At 41.5% G+C, this 19,099-nt stretch overlaps 1 long non-coding RNA gene across 1 annotated transcript; it reads right to left on the minus strand.

The window, feature by feature from the left end:
* Window positions 1-10,926: 10,926 nt before the first annotated feature.
* On the minus strand, window positions 10,927-17,671 carry LOC135282466 (uncharacterized). Its single transcript, XR_010348623.1, has 2 exons — window positions 15,544-17,671; window positions 10,927-13,947 (listed from the first exon to the last, which is right to left on the minus strand). It is a non-coding gene; the product is annotated as an uncharacterized LOC135282466 (long non-coding RNA).
* Window positions 17,672-19,099: the final 1,428 nt, after the last annotated feature.

Here is a 19,099-nt window from a genome sequence, read left to right on the forward strand (position 1 = left end):
ATATGTGCTGGTGTCCTGAGTTGCTGTGTGTTCTGCATGGCAATAGCTGCCACAGCATTTCCCACAGTTGAGGAAGAGCTCCATGTTGTAAGGACCCCTGCTTGGCAGCATCCCCCTGGGCAGCTCTGCACCATCATCCCTTCTCACCTTGTGCCCTGTCTGCCCCACACCTGCATGGCAGTAAGCATTGCAAAGGAGCAGTCCCAGCTTTGTGCCAAAACTCTCCATCAAACCAGAGTTTTCCAAGCAGTGGAATCTGGAGACCAAACTAACCCAGCTTGTAGCTTTCTGAGCTGAAATCTGCCTGTTATACAGGCAGCAATACCTTCTCTGCAACAGCATTTGAAGGATCTTTGTGTCCTTGCTGTGGAGGCTGTGTCAGAAGATGTCCTGGTCTCCTCAGCAATCTCTTCTGCCATTCTGCAAAGGGAGAGAGGGGGCCAAAGAGAATCAAGAGGAAAACAGCAGTATTTCTGTTCTCAACTACATCAGTGTATTGCATGTAAGAAATAAAAAGGCAGAAAATACACTGGTTGCAGGATTTTTGGAAAATTTCTTCACATGGGCTTAAAGGAATATAATTTTGATCCTTTAACTATAAGGAAATTTCTGCATTTTTCCTCACTTCTGAGATGCACATATATTTTTTTCACCCTATTGAGCAGATACTCTGATAGATATCAACAATATGCAGAGACTTACCCATGTGAATCCAGGCAAGAACCTTAAATAAATCACTGTAAAATTGTTTTTTTACGCTGTAGACTTTAAAAAGCAGTGAAACTTCAAATTTTCAAGACAGCTAAAATGTATCTGAGGCTGATGCATGCAAAAGAACATATAATGACTCAAGCTTGGGCTGTTTATATCCATTAGGAATAGCTTAAATATGCCTCACCATCAGATGCTGAAAATCTCTGCTGGAAGAAGGCCACAGAAATCACAGGTGAGTAATTTTTCTAGTTCTGCACCACCATGGATGCTGAAACATCCACGTGGGTAGCCAAACTGCCATGTGTGATGAGAAATTGACTCTCGCATTCTCCCAGGCATGATCATCCACAAGCTCAGAGCTCAGTCTGTCTTACAGAACCAGACTGGAGAAGATGAGCCTTCCTTTCTCCCAAATGAGCTATAAAAGACACAGAGAGTCTCCTTTTACTGGACACTTCATCTATCTACACAATATGTACAGCTAAAAATAACCTGTAAGTAATATTGTAAATAGTTGTCAGCTCATATTCAATCAATTGATTCTAGTCATACTCTCACATCAAAAACTCCATTGGGAAATCTGCATTTGTTGCCCTCTCAAGACTGGGAAGAAGGAGAGAATAATGCCAAAGGCTCAAGAAAATGTGAGATTTTGGTTCATTGAATTATGTCATTAGAGATGCCTTGTGTACTAAACACACACCTAGGGGAGACCTTCAGAATCTAATGGGTTTATCACAAGCTCATCCAACTTTTCAGAGGCTGGAGATTAGATGCCAGGTTTCACTCATGGCAGTCCATGCTTTAAGTACCAGGTGGGAGAGAGCAGGTGAGGATCCTGTTGGCTCTTGGATCTGTATGTTGGACTGATTCTTTTTCTCTACTACTCCCAGCTCCAGTCAGAGTCAGAAAAAAGACAGTGGGCTGAGCAGAGCTGCCTGATATTGCCAGACTGTCTGATGGGCCACCAACAGGACCTTTCTGGCCTAGCTAGTAGGACCAGGAATCCTTGAAGAACAGAATATTATAGAATTTTATGGAATGATATAGAAAAGCAATTTACACAAAACCACACCATCTTCAAAAAGCATAAAATGGACAGGTCAAAAATCTGTATCCGGTAAGTGTATCTGTCAGATTTCTATTATCTTTGACAAAATGGAAAACAAAGTACATTTTGTAGTCATATTCAATAAACCACTGAATTGTCTGGGCTGTTATTCTGTCCAGATTGATTTGTACCTCTCTAGTTGCAGCTTTTGTGATAAGTAAGAAGAGCTAGAATTTGATTCACCTCCCTCTTCAGTTCAGATGTTGCTGCCCCCATGTCACTCTCACCTATTCAGGGAAGGAATGCCACGTACAGCATGCTATTATTTTTGTTCAAGTGAAAGAACATGTTATTTATAAAGCATACTCGCTTTTCCACACCTAAAGGGCAAAACCGAGCCTTTTGACTTTCCAGATGTGAAATTCCAGATCAGATACAATCTAGAACAACCTTTTATTATGAGTCATCTCTTTACTTTTCTTCCATTCCTTTTCACAGCAAATAAATTGCATGAAAAGCAGTTCTGTCTGTCTGAGGACTCTGTCTCAAAAGAGTGGAACAAGTCTTGAGTGACCTTTGACTTCTTGGTGTTTCTTGGTCAGAAAGATTCAGCATCAATACAGAAAAATATAAAAAATACTAACAGGTAATATTTTTTTTGTAAGGTATAGAGCAGGATAATATAGAAACAAGTCACTGAACAAATCCCACGTTGGAACAAATCAGGTTCAATTGACCCAAAATTTCTAATTTGGGATTGGGAACAATTCTACTTATGCCTCAAGCATTTCTACAATGATGAAAGTCTTACTCCATCAGCCTGCTCATGTTGTGTTGTCTGGCAGTATAAATCAGTCATGGTACTAAAATCCCCTTTGCCATCTGTGGACATCCTGTAGTATCTGCTTCATGTTGTGGTTAGCTTCAGAGAAGTTAGAAATATGCACAGGTTCTACATTCTAATAACAGAAATAATATGTTGAGAGGTGCAAAATAGACAACAGACTCACAATGTTTTTATTAGTTCTTTGAATGACATCTATTATCTTCTTACTTCATCGGGTTCCTCCTCATAGCCTAACATCTTCTTTGAGTTCAGAAGAAATTAAATGGATTAATATTTTGCATAATCATTTGTATGGATCTTATTTATGTTTGTCCACCATTCTTTCCCTTGTGCTTTCTCTGCCCTTATTCTGCATGGCTGGCACGCTAGGACAGTAATGTAATGAGTTCTGTGAACTCCAGGGAAAGAGGTGTCTTTGCACAAAATATATGCTGTCTCAACTTGTCTCCTAAACAGGCCAAAGTTTGCCCTCTGAAAGTGGGAGGTATCAGTTCTGCTGACCTCTCTCTTTACTTCTCTGAGAACTGAAAACTGTCATTTTGTCATCACTACTGGCTAAAGCTGGTTTTGTTGTGTAGGTACACCAAAGCACAGAGCCTGGGAAAGAATCAGGAAGAGGTAGAGCTCTGTATGTATTTACAAAGCTACAGCATCACTGGAATAACTCAGATGGGGTAGGCTCTCATGACTACATGCTCTTCAGGAGAGACACAGAAGAGGAGTGCACCTTGTTAAGGAACAGTCTTAATATATGGGGCTTTTGTATGGCACGGGTGATGGGCTGAGTGTGCGATGGGATGGCTGAGAGCTTGTGTGCCAGGATCAAAGAGCTGAGTAAAGATGCCATTTTGGTAGAATTGTGTTACAGACCACCTGAATAGGGTAAGAAAGTGGCCAAAACCTTCTTTAAACAGCTCAAGAAAGTTCTTGTATCAGAGACTTTGGATTTCATGGGGTATTTCAACCTCCTGACATTTTTTGGAAGTGCAAGAATATGAGATGCTGCAGTCAAAGAGGTTCCTGGACAGAATCAGGGATTGCCTCTTGGCAGCAGTAGTCAATGGACCTATCAGGAATGATGCAAAGCTAGATCTGCTATTTACAAGGAAGAAATGGTTGGCAATATGAAATGCAGTATCATCTATTGCTATTTTAGTGCCCATGAGCCAGTGGACTTGAAGATCCTGAGAGGAGTGAGGAGGGGGAATAACTGGGTACAGATCCTGGGCTACAGGAAATCAGGCTTTGGTTCATTCAGGAAATGGGTAGATAGGATCCTGTGGGAAGAACTCTGAAGGCAAAACGTTCAGAAAACCTGGAAGGGACAAGATAACACTGAAATTGAATAAAGTAGATTTTCAATGGAGTAAAAGGAGAAAGTTTTTCCAGTGTGACAAATCAAGCAGGGTAGCAATTTACCCAAGGAGATTGTACAATCTCCATCCTTAGAGGTTTTCAAGAGCTGACTGAATAAATTCCTGAGCTCTCTGGGCTGACCCAACAGCTGACCATTCTTGGAGGAACAGGCTCAGTTAAAAGCTCTTGAGCTTCCTTCATAAGTGAATTGTCCAGTAATACCATGAACACTACAGGAGTCTAGTGGAATCAAATGGCCATGAGAAGATTCAACACCAAAAATGTCAGCTCTGTTCTCTCTGACTCAAAATATTCATCTTGATTCAGCTTTCTGGCAGAATAATGGTACATAAGCATTTCAATTTTAAAGATATCTTGCAAATCCTTACAGAAAAAAAAAATGGTAGGAAGGAATTGGCAGGATCTGTCTTCTATTATGAAGATTACCAGTGAAATTCAGCATTTGTTTGGTGGGTGGATACTGTGACCATTTGACCCTTCCCCTAAGGGCTGAGGAAGACAGTTCATCTACACTGCTCCAGGACAAGGTGAACCAGCTACCAGGGAGAAAACTGGATCTCTGGCTTTCATAGTATTAGGTGTACTCCAGACTGTTACTGTCAATTTAGCAAGTGACTGTGTTATAAACCTGCAAGCATTGGGTCAGGCAGGTTGAGTGTTTCAGTTCCAGACCATCTCACCATCACAGTTTCATGTATGGAGATTTTCAGATCTTACAGCAACTCAACACCTGTAAAAGCAGACAACCTAATGGAAAAAAGGAGCAACCCTTGAGATGTTTTTCTCCACAGTTCTGTGGCGTAAAGTAAGTTTTAAAAATACTTGAAGCAGAACTTGGGTTTTTTTGTTCTGTTAACTCTTTCTTGTGTCATCACAAAGTCATTGTTGAATTACAACTGGAGCTAGAATAAAGGAATTCAGCATGCTATATTTCCAAATGCCACACCAGCAAGTTAACAGCCTTTCCTGCTTGTTGTCTGAAGGGTTACATTGACATCAAATCCAGCATAGCTAGGGAAGGAGGGACAAATGCTAGCTGAGCTCTGAACTTAGATGGAAGCTCAAGTTAGGAGTTCCTGATTTAAACTGAGTTTTGCAACACCCGTATCCTGCAGTTTTAGGGCATAACTTTCTGGTGTCCAGCAGCAAGGCTTCACTTCCAAGGTGGAGATGAAGAAGTTTGAAAAGGAAGGAAAGGAGATTCTGGAAAAGCCAGGTTTCTCAGGTGTGTTTCAACAGTGTGCAAGGCTTTAGAGAAAATCCTGAAAAGAAGAATAAAAAAAGACAGGGGAAAACATAAAACAGAATAGAGTATGAAATGGATATGACAAAGTGGATCAAACCAGACTGAAGGTGATACCTTCTTCTGTGACATAATGCATATTTGGAACAAGGAAAAATCTTGCAAAATGCTTGTCGTCTGCTGCAAAACCACTAAGAGGGAGATTCTTTTTTTTGGTACAAATATGTTGTGCACAGCTTTTGTGCTGAACCTGCAAAAAAATCTTTAAACAGGGATGGTAATTGGCAGTGGTATTAAAATTGACTGGAAAGATATTATTGACAGATTATATGAAAGATATTTTTGAACTAATCTTACAAAATGTTCTCATGAATTGCTTTAACACACAAATAAGGATATTAGTGGCACTTGCTGATGATATCAAACTGGGAAGCATCATCAGCTCAGAGGAGGTATGCAATAGCAGCATGAGGTTAAAATAACACTGTTCTTGTGGTCAAGCCATAATTTTATGTAAAAACTGCAAAATTTTTCTGTTATGTTATTTCATCACTATGAAACAGCAGAAGGAAAATGAGGGGATACTGGTCTGCTACAGGGTGCCTGTGACTCCTCAGCATGATACATGTGAAAGAGGTTTATTTGATCTTGGGAGGTGCCAGTAGAGGGAGGGAAAGGTCAATGCTACTGGCAAAGCTTCCAGAAAAGACTGTGTGTGAGTCCATCCAGAAGGGATGGCACGGCTGGAAGAGGGAGTGTTTCTTGTGTGAGAAGACGTTTGGACAGTTCAGCCTCCTTAGCTCAGCAGAACTAATAATGAGAAAGGACATAACTAATCCATAAAAATACATCTTAGGAACATTAGGGAAAGACTTTGTGTTGGAGGACACTGTTCATACAACAGCAAGTAGGACTACACTCTATGCAAATAAATATTGGATGGAAGTCAGTGGAAATTTCTCTGTAACGGGTATGTTTGAACAGACATTCACATAGAAAAAGGGGCAGATGGCTGGTTTAGTTTTATATTTCAGTAAATGTGCTATTCAGTCAGTGCTATGTGCTCAGGTTAGAGACATACACAGATTAGTGGATTTACAGAGCTAATAATGAGTGATGGATGCTTCTCATAACAGTTTTCTGGCCAGATATGTCCACTTCTGTCCTCTATTAAATCTAAATAATTTAAAGTAGTAACATGGAGGTTATTCTCCCAGATCTCAAGTTCAACCTCACTACAGGACTGACAGCTGCAATTTTTGGCATTTTCTTACTTTTCATTGCTCTTCTTTTTCAGTTCAGAAGGTCTTATTTTCCATCTTCTTGAATCAAAAAAAAAAAAAAAAAGAGAGAGCAAAGAAAAAAAATTAAAATCTCCACTGCAGCAAGGCGGGACTATAGAATTGCTTCCTACCCTGAGCATGGCTACTGCTCTCAAAGAGTTTCAACTCCATGCGTTAATGGGACATGGGATCACAGTATTACTCAGGGGACACAGCATAACCACCATTGCTGAGGTGGGACACCAGGGAATCACACACTACTGCTGGCAGAGGCTTCTGATGGGATTTATTCAGCAATTCTCCCATCTTCTGGTACTAGCATTGCTAGTGCTGGCCTTGGATAATCCTTGCCCATCACAGTCAAGAAAACACCTAGGTAAGGCTAGCATTTGTTCCAGCTGAAGCTTATGGTAAAATTTTCACAGTGACCTGTAAGAGTTGGTGAGCTGAGGAGAAAAAATTCACAAGACCTTATTCCAGAAAAGTATGAGTTTACTTTGAGTAAGTATGAGTATGAGTTACCCTTTCAGTCAAAGTCAGTATCTCATTCAATAAATGCAAGCTTAAGGAAGTTCCTATGAGTTTTTCTTTTTTTAAATTTTTATCTCATTTTAAGTATCTTCTGGATAATTTTATAGTAGAAATAGTGAAAAGGAAAAAAATAATCTTATCCTCAAAATCAGAGAGCATGAAAAATGAGATCTAGGGATCAGAAGACAAGGCTGAGTCTCTTTTACAAGATACTGAGACTTTGTGAAAATGCACAGAAAGCTCTCACATCTTTCCACTGCCTGACCCATCAACTTAAACTTTTACTCATAGCTAGGCTCTGATTTCTCTAGATAATTAAGTTAACTGATTTAAAAAAAAAAAAATCAGACATCCTGAGGTAATGTGTAAGGCTCTCAGTATTTCTAAAACATTTGAAAAAGTTTAAAACTGTTTTAAAATCCATCCATTTAATTTAAATGCCTACAGATTATTATGACTGCTTGGCTGCTTGGCAAATCTAGCCCCTGCTGCAATATTAACACAGAAGGGCATCACAATAAACTGATCATGTAAAAAACTTAGTTTAGGTAAAGTATAAATTCCATCTGCGTTCCACATCACAAAATAAATTGTGTATAATTTTATGATTGTCATGTCTTCTGGTCCAACATTTAGTCTCTTCTGGTACCACTGTCTGCTGTCCAAGAGCACACCACTGAATTATGGCACTCTGTTACTGACGTTGGTCCAGGATTCCGGCTCAGCTGTAAATTAGTCATCAGCAGAGAGTCATTATGAAATAATCCAGCAAGCATTTGCCCTGGAACATTGCTGAGAAATAAAAAAGTTTGCTGAAAGTCAATCTCCACTTAATAATTTATAGTATCATTTAACTTTTTTTATTCCTCTTAGAAGTTCAGATTATTAATTTTTCTACATTCAAATGAACCCTCATTGAGGCTAAATCAAGTAAAATTTAAGGCAATGGGTGCCTGAAAGGAAATATTAATGGTAGCTAGGAAGCAGGAATAATTTGTTAGGAGTGAATCCATGTCAAAGTCACAGATTTCCCCTGGAGAATCACAACCTTTATATTGGCTATATATTTTTATTGCACCCGACTTCAGTTTTCTTGTTAAAAGAAGGTCTCCTTAAGCCTTTGCATTTCTTCTGCTTCATTCCCCATGGTTCACAAGTACAATAGTGAATGTAAGCTACAATAAAAAGGTCATTTTCTTCTTTCAGCAACAGTAACACAAGTGGCTGCATTTCCTGATTCTGGATTAAGTTCAAGATTTCAAATACGACTGGGCTCGTTTCTGATTAGAAAGTTTGATATTTATCACAGACTTACCTGTCTTCCATATCCAGTGTGAGTGAGATTGTAAAAAGGTAAACTGAAAGGAACCATTCTTTTATTCAGCAATTAACCCCATCTGAGTAAATAATACGGTGTTGTGCACTTGAGCCTTCGCTGTTATGCACTGAATTCAGAATTCAAAACGGCTTCAAAGCTGCGTTCGTGAAATGATGACAAGATGCTGCAGAAACAGCTTTTTATGTGGAATATAATGCAAGTATTGTGTTACACAGTACAGTAACAAATAGGGTAGAGTTGTAATGATATAGCAGATAAAGTGTCTGGAAGTACTTACCTGAGGGAAACTCAATCTTATTTTACTTCAGGGCCTGAGGGTTATAAACACAGTGTATGGTCTTGAAACTTAAATATTAGAGGAATCACTTTATTGGGGGGAGGAGAAGGTAATGTTTCTTATTACAGGCAAATAAAATCTCTGTGCCCAAATACACAGCAGAAATAGTCCAAATTCCTTCATGTCGTGTCTCAGCTTGACTCTGTTTTTTCACAACAGGCTCACAAAGTCTAAGAGAAGTAAAATAATGCCACTTGTGATCTTGGAAGGGCAACAGCCTGGACAGGCACAGGATGCAGTGGCAAGGCACGCAGTAAGGGCTGAATTGTACTGTCTGCTGTGGGGGGCATGGCGATGCATGGGGGTAGAACAGGAGTCTCCAGGTCCCACCTCGCAGCCTGCATCAGAGCCACAGCACCAGTGGAGATGCCCCCACAGCTTTAAATAGCCCAATTCAATGTGTGAGTGCAGATTAAGCGCAACACAGAGCAGCAAGGGTATCAATTGTGATAAATAAAGAAGTACCAGAATACAGGCTTACAATGACATGAATCATGTAATGATTTAAATTCACCCTTGAGTCACTTTGGACCTGTTCTGTCCATTTCTGGGCCATGGTTTGAGGCTAACTAATGCACCAGTGACTGCCTCAGGGACGAGCTGTGGGCAGGGCTGTGCTGCTGGGGGTGGTGGGATGTACCAGATGGGCTGATGTGAGCAAAGATTTCTGGGTTGATGGTTGGACTTGGTGATCTTAAAGGTCTCTTCCAACCTTGGCAATTCTAAAATGACACAAGTGTTTGTCCATCAGCCACAGAAACTTCACCAGTCTGGTTTATTTAAGAACAGGAATGAACCTAAGTGCTATCTTTTCTCTCTCCTGTATTGATTGAGACTTCATCTGAAAGGAAGAAAAAGCAAAACAAATGTGAAAGTGCAAAAGCTGTTATTCCTATTTAAAGTCTGAAAAGAAGCAGAAAGGCGCTGCATACTTACTTGGATATTTTCAGAATACCTCTGGAACTGCATGCACTTAATGAGACTGAGAGCCTGGGAGAAAACCCTGCTGGGATTTCTCCTCTGGCTTTCAGAATCTCTGAGTCAGGCCCTGGGTTATTTTAGGATGGTGTGTGTCTCATGGCCCAACTGGAGCTGCTGTCTTTTCCTTCACAGAACAGAATCATAGAATGGTTTGGGTTGTAAGGGACTTTAAAGATCATTTAGTTACAAACCCCTTGCTGTGGGCAGGAACACCTTCTAGTACACCCAGTTGTTCAGAGCTACATCCAACAAAGCCTTGAACACTTCCAGGGAATGGCATCCACAGCTTCTCTGAGAAACTTGTGTCAGTGCGTCACCATCCTCAGGGTAAAGAATTTCTGATCAAAGCACACAGCTTAGTAAAAATACACTTTTGTGGGAACAGGCCACACACTAGGAATCAGTCTTGCAGGGGAAACTGTGCCTGGGCAGGTTGACAGGTCAGTCAGGACATCTTTGGTCCCAGCATCACCTGTACCAGCCTTCTCCAATTCTGGATGCTATCCATGGAAACATATATGAAACCATTTTGCTGCAAACTTAGTACTTGAAACTTGGCCACCTATCCAGCAAGCTAAGCAGGATCAGTGGTTATTTTTCAAAGCACAAGGTATGCCATCACGAAAAAGACATATAGGTTGGAATGATTCTCACTGTTTTGCAAGCCCCTGTGTAAATATTCCCTTAGGAACATCCCAAATAGAAAAAGATGTGTTGGAGGACTGCATAGAAAGTGTAGCCAGGTGGGGTTGCATAGGAATATTTTATCTCCATTGCCTGGGCACTGTCTAACCAGGATCTCCTGAAAACATTTGGAAGAGTGCTCTAGCTGTGCATTTACCAGCTTCACCTGAAACAGTAATCTGGCATGCTGACCAGCTTTGGTATAAACAACTCGGCAACCTCAAGGTAACTTGTATATACACATGACACAACTTCAGAACACCAAGCGACTCCTGTCTTTGGGTTATTTGAAACTGCCCAGTTGTTTGCTGTCACTCCAGCTCTCTTAAGAGGGAGGGAGAATTTTGGCAAAATGTGCTAGTAGAAGGGCAAGCTGTGAGGGCCAGAGTACTGGTGTATGTGGGGTAAAGGGATAGCACTGAGATATAACAAAGTTCAGTGTACTAACAATGATCGGCAAAGGTATAAGGGTGGGACTGACTGTGCTTAGTTATCCAAATATCATCTTTGTCATCACAAAATCATAGAATTAGTTTAGATTAGATTTAATTTAGGTTTATTATTAATTAATAAATTAGTCTACACCAGAATGTGTCCGTGTGGGTTTTGAATGTCTCCAGAGAGGGAGAGTCCACAACGTTCCTGGGCAGCTTATTCCAGTCTTCTGCCACCCTCAATGTAAAGAAGTCCTTCCTCATGTTGAGATGGAACTTCTTGTATTTTAGTTTATGGCCATTGCCCCTTGTCCTATCACTGGGCACCAATGAAAAAAGTCTGGCACCATCACCTTGGTAGCTGCCCTTGAGGTATTATAGGTGTTGATGAGATCCCCCCTCAGTCTTCTCCAGACTAAACAGGCCCAGCCCCCCCAGTCTCTCCTCAGAATCTCCAGACCCCCATCACCTTTGTGCCCCTCTGCTGACCCTCTCCAGCAGCTCCTTGTCTTTCTTGTGCTGAGGAGCCCAGAACTGGACACAGCTCTCAGATGTGGCTTCACAAGGGCCAAGCAGAGAGGCAGGACCACCTCCCTTGTCCTGCTGGCCACACTTTTCCTGATGCACCCCAGGATACCACTGGCACTCCTGGCCACAGGGGCACTGCCAGCTCCTGGTCAACTTGTCTTCACCAAGACTTCCAGTTCCGTCTCTGCAGAGGTGCTATTGGGTCAGCCCCCAGCCTGTACTGGTACTTGGGATTATTCCTCCCCAGGTGCAGTACCTTACACCTGGCTTTTCTCAGAGAGGGAGACATTTCTCAGGACCCTGACATTTGGACTCATCCCCATACTTTTTGGAGCTCTTAGCATTCTTGAAGAGCTTTCTGCTTCCTCTGCCAACCATGTGGGTCATCTGTCACCTGGGCTGGGCTGGAGAAGGGCTGAGGCATCAAGGCAGGCAGGATAGTTGCTCAGCTTTTAGAGGTTGCATCGACTTACATGAATGTCTATAGCAGACTGTGTCTTCCTGGGAGGAGTGAATTGAATACAAAGCATCTTGGTTTTGGGGAAAAGAATGTGACATCTTGCTTCTCTGTTATATGATACTTGGTATGTTATGTAAGTGAAGAAAACTGGTGAGTAAATATGGCATCTCATTTAATCCTATTCCTCATTTAAGTTTTTGCAAAGACTAGTCAACCACCATAAATGTTTCAGACAACTGAGAAGTCATTAGCTAAGGTACTAAGTATCCAGTGAAATAGGCGTTTCTCCCTTTGAGTCATTTTCCAGTTTGAAATGTGAGGATTTCTACACCTGGTAGGATTAAGAAAAATATATGTAACACAGCTGTAAAGATCCTTAATATCTGTGTAATTACCTGATTGAATTTTTTAATCCTGTTAACTCTTGGCATCTTTGCAATGAAGCAATGTTAGATATACTGGTGGCTTAGAAAAACTGAGAAAAAGATAGGATAACATACTTAACATAATATTCCATTATGTCATGAATGGATACAAGCAAATAAGACACAAAGTGAAACATACTGAAAGAGCACAAAAAGGGAAATTCCATTACCTAAGGCTTCTTGTGAATTCATCTTTTCCCATTGATTTCTTTAAATACTTTGTTTTACACTGTAGATTGAATATGAATTCAAGTGTTAAATAGGATTCCTTGTTTGAGATTTGTCATTCATCACATCAAGGTTGTTCTATCCAGAAACACTTGTAATGTGACTTTCAACTTTTGTTTCCTAAGGTGTTTTTCTATCAACACTTGAGTACTACACTTTTGGCAAAACACAGACAGAAATAAGTGAATGCATCAAAATAACACAATTTAAACATGTGACAGAAATATGAAGAGAGTATAAACTCATTCTTATGAGCTTCTTAGGATATTGAAATATGGTTTCATTTTGAAATGAAAAAATATCTGAGGAAAGTTCTGTGTAATTAAAATATTTTGGGTTTCATAATATTAAAATATTTGGCTTATTTTTAGTTTTAAAAATATAGGAAAAAAGGTCAGAAATTATTGAATCAGAAAATATCAAAACCGGCCACTTTTTTACCATTCTTAGCAAAATTTCCTCTTTTAATTCCTAACAAAAGTTTTAAGAAAGCCCAAATAGTTTTACTAAACCTAGTTTTGACAGACCTTCATTCTTCCTATGGCAGTTCTGTCTGCACATATTTCCTTAAAAGTCCTAATGTGCACAAAGATCCATACTATTATTTTGTTTTTTGATTTCAGGTAGCAGGTAAATCAGGCTATTACTATCTCTGCTGTAGTCTATTGGTCTGAACATGTCTGGGCCACACGTTCCACATATCTGCTGTAGTGTTGTAGTCAGTAACTAAGCAAACTTTTCTCTGAACAGAAGATAAACATTAGGCTCTTTTTTTTTTTTTTTTTTTTTTTTGTCCAGGCAGCACAGACCAGTTATCCGAGTGCTGACTTAGTGGTATAATCAACTCTGGTCTGGAGGAATGAGAGCATTTTCATTCCATACTTGTTCTCTCCAATGAAGTTATTGAAAAGGCATGAAATAGTGACTGCGAGCACTCTCCAAAACTTGAACAAACATCACCAGGTTTTATTTCCCGCACTCCAGAGGCAGGATGCCTGTGAGCCAACAGACAATAATGGCATTAGATCATTTCTAGGCAGAAACAGGCTCAAGGAAGGACTTCAATGTAAATTCAATGCTTCTAGCTATCAGTCCTTGAGCCACACAGCCACTGGTATCTGGATCTGTTTTGCAACTTCACTTGATTTTGCAGAGAAGGACTCAGACCTCTCATCCTTCTAAAGTCCAGATGTGTTTAAAACAGAAAAATCAAAATAAGATCCTTTGTGCGTATGAAATAATTCTACCCAGATTTCCAAGGTATTTTGGTCATTCTTTTCCCTGCTTGCACTGTTGGCCAATATTTTACTTCCCTTTTTTTCACTAGTCCAACAGCTGCTGGGGACTTGAAGGAGTTGAAAATACAGAAACCCAGGAGAATGTCAGTAAAGCTGGCAGCAGAATGCCTTGAAGATGAAGGCACAGCAGAGTAGAAAAGCTGGAAGTTGATGCCAGGTGAATCCAAAGTGCAAATAGGCTGAAAAGCTTTAACAAAATTGAGCAGAAAGAAATGAGTTCCACCTAGGAGAAATGCAAACACTTGTGGGAGATGCTTGTTGGGAGGCAGAGTAAGGGAAGACCCACCTCTGCACCCTACTCAAACAACCACTTGCTGTGTAAGTTTAAGGAAACAGTTCTCTGCTCACCTCACAGCATTTACCTCACCCATCTTTACTTCACAGAGACTCTGCTTCCCACCTGCCACCTGCTGGGGATGGCTTACAGCCCCTTCTGAGGACTAAGCACAGCACAGACAGTGTGCTCTCCCTGCAGCAGGGCTCTGGGCTGGGCTGCCCACAGAAGGATGGTGGCTACCGATGCGAAGACAGGTAGCTAAAAAACTCCATGAGCTGGATACAAATGCAGGAATTCAGTTTGGGGTTTTGTATCCTTCTGTGAGAGCTTTTCTCTGACTTTCTGAGGCTAAAATATTGAACTGCTAGGTTGAGCTACAATAAAAAAAGTGATGGGCTTTTAAACTACTGAAGTCAGGGTTTATAAGGGGATAAGCATCTTGTTAGGCACTTTCACCCAGCTATGGAAAAGCAGATTAACTAACAGCCATGTAGCATGAAATTATCATTACACAAGACCGTGAAATGTATTTTTCACAGTCAAAGGCAACAACTTTCATGCATGTATTTCATACCTCTTAGCTTGCTGAATTTACAAAATGCAGGATTTTTTTCCTATTATTCCCAGTGTTTACTTATTGGTTACTCCTCTTGAGATTCATGTTTTTAGGAACATATATTGCACATTTCTATTAGACTTCATATGTGCGATTCCTCAGACTCAGCTGAATTGAATTAATTCCATAGAAGACAAAAAATTACATGCACTGACCCAGACAGGGGGCATCCACCAGGCATGCTGGTGAAATGTATGGATATCCAGTAGACATTTTTATTGTTATAATTAAAGTGCATATGAAAAAATGTCTATGAATCTGGAGGAAGGAAGATGGGCAATATGTCCCTATCAGTACTGCAAGAGTCCACCCACTTTTGATGAGGTTACTGCTATATTCTGAGTGAACTGGAAAAACTGGGTAATACTTAAAATACATCTGTTCACAGCCTTGTAGAATCATTAGGAAAAATTAAAAACTATATAACCAGTGCCATGGAGTAGCTCAGCATGTACAAATAACAGACAACTTGCCCAACTGGGGGTATTGGCAGAGGAGTTGAACAAGATCTGGAAGCAAAAATCTGTCTTTTCTGTAACTTTGTCTTGTATTTAGTAGCACTGCTATTGCCATAAACATCCACATGGCTCTGCTGCGCTCTGGTAAAGCTGATACTAGCACTGCTGAGTTTTTGCTGAAGAGAGAAGGAGGCCAGTCCCGTTCCACGAGAAGTTTCACAGGACAAGGCAAGCATGGGCACACAGGTGGGAAGAAACAAAAGCAGAGAATGGTTTTTATAATTGGCAACACATTTCCATTATCTTTTGCAATGGACTGTCCCTGTAATATTAAAATAACACCATCATTGCTGACAAAGTTAATGCTGTGCTATCAACAAAGGACTACAGACTTTGAAAAATAAGTGTTTTGTCACAGCTAACCATACTCACCCCCTTTTTGCCCTGGCTGGGGGACTTCTCTGTCTTGCTTGTATTTCATTCAAGGCTTTTCCAGCTCAGTGCAAGATAGTTCAAAATCTCTGCAAATATATGGGGAAGGGATTTTTCCTCTCAGAATCCAAATGGCAATTATACACTTTTCAGAGCTCATGGAGATGTTTTGACTTCCCCTGAAGCATGAATGGCTTCCCCCAGCCAGCAATGGGAATGCAGAAAAGGCACACATGCTTTAAGACAATATTGAAGTTTTTCAGCCTGAACCCTCACTTCTTGCTTATAAGATTAATATCATACCACAAATTTGGGTTAGGAAGGAATTTTCATTTTGAGAGAGGTTCTGTGGGGGGTGAGAAGTTGCCTGAAATTTCTCATGCTGGAGCTCTTTTCCCATATCTCTTGGGTTTGTAGATACTGGGAATCTCAGCCTACCCTGTTCTTTGCTTACAGCTTTGACTGTTAAACTACCTGAAGACTGAAATTTCCTAGTTTAATCAGTCTTTGACCCTAAAGAATACAAATATATTTGTACACATCCTCTAGCTTGTGTACTTGCAGAAGTTAAACTTGTTGATCTAACAAATCATTTTGGACCAAAATTCCAGTCAGATCTATTGCAGGGGTACCTGTGTGAAGTTACATCCCTGAAAAAATGCATTCCAAATTATATTGGTGTTGAGCGTGTATAGCAGACAGTTACATAGGATGAACTGTCGCCATCATCATGGAGAAGGGGCTCCACTTGCAGGTGTTCCCTGTGGACTAGAAGGAGGCTGAGCCAGCATCTGCCACTTTCTGAAGGTCTGGGAGGCAATAAGGACATCTCACTCACCCTGGACTTACTCTGGCTCTGCTCTGGACTTTACTTGTGCTCTCTTCTGTTCCTCCAGTGTCTTCCAGGCTGCAAATTGTACTGCCTTGCTCTCTTTCCACAGATTAACCTTCTATGACCTTGACTGGAAGGATGAATTTCTTACCAACTGTTTTGTCTTGTGTCCATGAATGGATCTCAAAACCTTCCAGTGCACATACAGAATGAAAATACTTACAGACTCACCCCCAGTAATTTGTTTCCTAAAGAAAGATTGTCTGCTCTGTAATCATAAGTGCTGTGGGCTGATTTCTTCTTTCTTGACATCACCCTACATTTATAGCTGTAATTCTCTGCTTGGTTTTACAACTTCCTGAGGGGTGCCCAACTAGTTAAGTCCTGATTTACTCCAGGAACAGCTCAAACTGTTGGCAGGGTGGAATGTTCACCGGTCTTAGGGATGTTCTTTTACAAACATGCAGCACTCAGCAACCTGTTCAAGCTCATTGCTATTATTTCCATGAAACATCACCAGGGGACAATGAGGAGGGTTAAATTCTAGTTTGATATTTGGCATGGGAGTTGCATTTTAAGCTCAGCCCTGGCCACTAGTGATTAAAAAGATCCAGCTGAAGGAACGATGATATAATGGTTTTCATTGTGACACTGGCAGGCCATTTGTAAAATAAGGATGATGATAATTCAACCTTTGTAATGCAACAGGGATCTTTGTATGAAATGTTATTTGTATGCACAAAGTATTTTTATTACTAAGATACAGGTTTGTCAAATGTAGGAGCAGACTGTTGGAGGTTAGGATTTTTTTATTTTTTTTCCCTTTCTCTCAGGGAATTTTCTCCCATTTGTTGCCTAAGAGATGGGAATGATGGATACGATGGATGCTTAACAGAAACAAAAGATGTAGCCAAGATGGGGGCAAGAGTGCAGCTGTCTGCAGTCACTTAGCTGGTTTGGGGTTTTTTTTGTCTTGGGAAATGCAGGGATACGATGACATTTTGGCTGGGGCCTGAGGGGCTGGGTTCAGCTCTCTCTCAGGATCAGAGGTGAGACAGTCGTGGTCTTGGTGCCGGGCTGCTACTGCTGCAGGGAGAATCCAATGCCGTGGAGAGTTCAGCCCTTTACTGCTTCTTCTACCATGGGTGACCCTTTGCTTGTAAGAGCAGCCATTGAACTGGGACCTGCTCAACACCCGATCTCACTGAAAGGAGCCTCACCATGTGCTGGGGTGCCCGAGGGGAAAACCTGGGACCCCAATGCCCTCCCCCAGTGCTGAGGGAACCTCTCTGGGCCGTGTGTGGGCTGTGTGCTGGGGTGCCTGAGGGGAAAACCCGGGATCCCAACGCCCCCTCCCAGCGCTGAGGGAACCTCCCCAGGCCGTGTGTGGGAGCCCCGCTGCTGTTCTCTGCCACTGCTTCAGGCTTCTCTTGCTACACTTTAACCTGACACCCAGTGGGCTTCAGAGCTTTTGCTTTATTTGCCACTCCGGGTGTGCCTGCCCCTGCTGTTCCAGCTTGCTGTTTCTGAGGTTCCTCCTACAGCCTATTTCACCCCGTGGAGAGGCAGCAGGACCAGCCGCTCCCCGGGGGTTTGCAAAGGACGCCCTTTTCCATCGCTCCCGCCATTGTGCAGGCGGCTGAGGCGGCCGAACTCGCGCCACAGCGCCCCCTGCAGGCGCGGGGGAATCATCGCGCCCACCCCGCCCGGCCGGGAGCCAGCAGCGCCCCTGCTGGCCGTGCCCGGAACTGCACCGCAGGGAAAAGGGCCCGCGGCTGAGGGAGGGCTTCGGGGGCTCCTGGCTGTTGTTTATTTCCTTTGTTTTGTACATATATATGTAAATTATAGTAAAGAATTGTTATTCCATTTCCCATATCTTTGCCTGAAAACCCGATAATTCCAAAGTTATAATAATTAGGAGGGAAGGAGGTCGTATTTTCCATTCCAATGGAGCTTCCCGCCTTCCTTGTCAGGCACCTGTCCTTTAAACCAGGACACAGACCATTCTTGTTTCTGTCTGTGTTGGTGGGGAACTGCTGATCTCCAGTGGCAATAGGATGATCTGTTTGTTGTACAGGTGAAGTTAATGTGCGGTGTGAAAATAGGAGAATTGCCTTGTCACAGACGTTGATTTTTGAAAAGTGAAAATAACAAATTGTATTTGAAAAATACACTACAAACAATGGCAAGACTGAACATTTGCTAGTTGTTTTATTATGGTTTGTCATAAAATGAACAGAGAGGCAGAATAATGGAAATAGGCAATGATAAATTCTTCCTCCACAGTGTGGGATCCAGGAGTGTTTCTCCTGCTGGGACAAGACTCAGATGTGCATCATTTCCAGATAATCCTGGCTAGTTCTGCAGAGGAAACCCAGGCTCAAAGTCAAGAGGGAACCTCAAAATGTTCCAAAAGGGCCCCAGAGCAACCTCTCAGGGGACTAAAGCTGTGGAGGACACCTGCCACGTGATACAGGTCCTGCCAATACGACCAAAGAGAAGCTGCATTTGCATTGCTTGGGTTTGGCAAAAATTGCATATTGCTTGACTGAAAATATCATTATCTCAAATATAAAAGTATTAATGTTTGGAACATTCCCAAGTGATCGTGCTTAATGACAAACCTTGGCAGTCTTTAGCAGACATAACATTTCAGCAGTGACCCTTGGCTGCTAGGATAGTATAATGAAAGAAACAAAAGGTTTTGTATGTTTTTTCTTGAAT

Source organism: Passer domesticus, chromosome 1 (assembly GCF_036417665.1).
Source record: "Passer domesticus isolate bPasDom1 chromosome 1, bPasDom1.hap1, whole genome shotgun sequence".
Lineage (NCBI taxonomy): Eukaryota > Metazoa > Chordata > Aves > Passeriformes > Passeridae > Passer > Passer domesticus.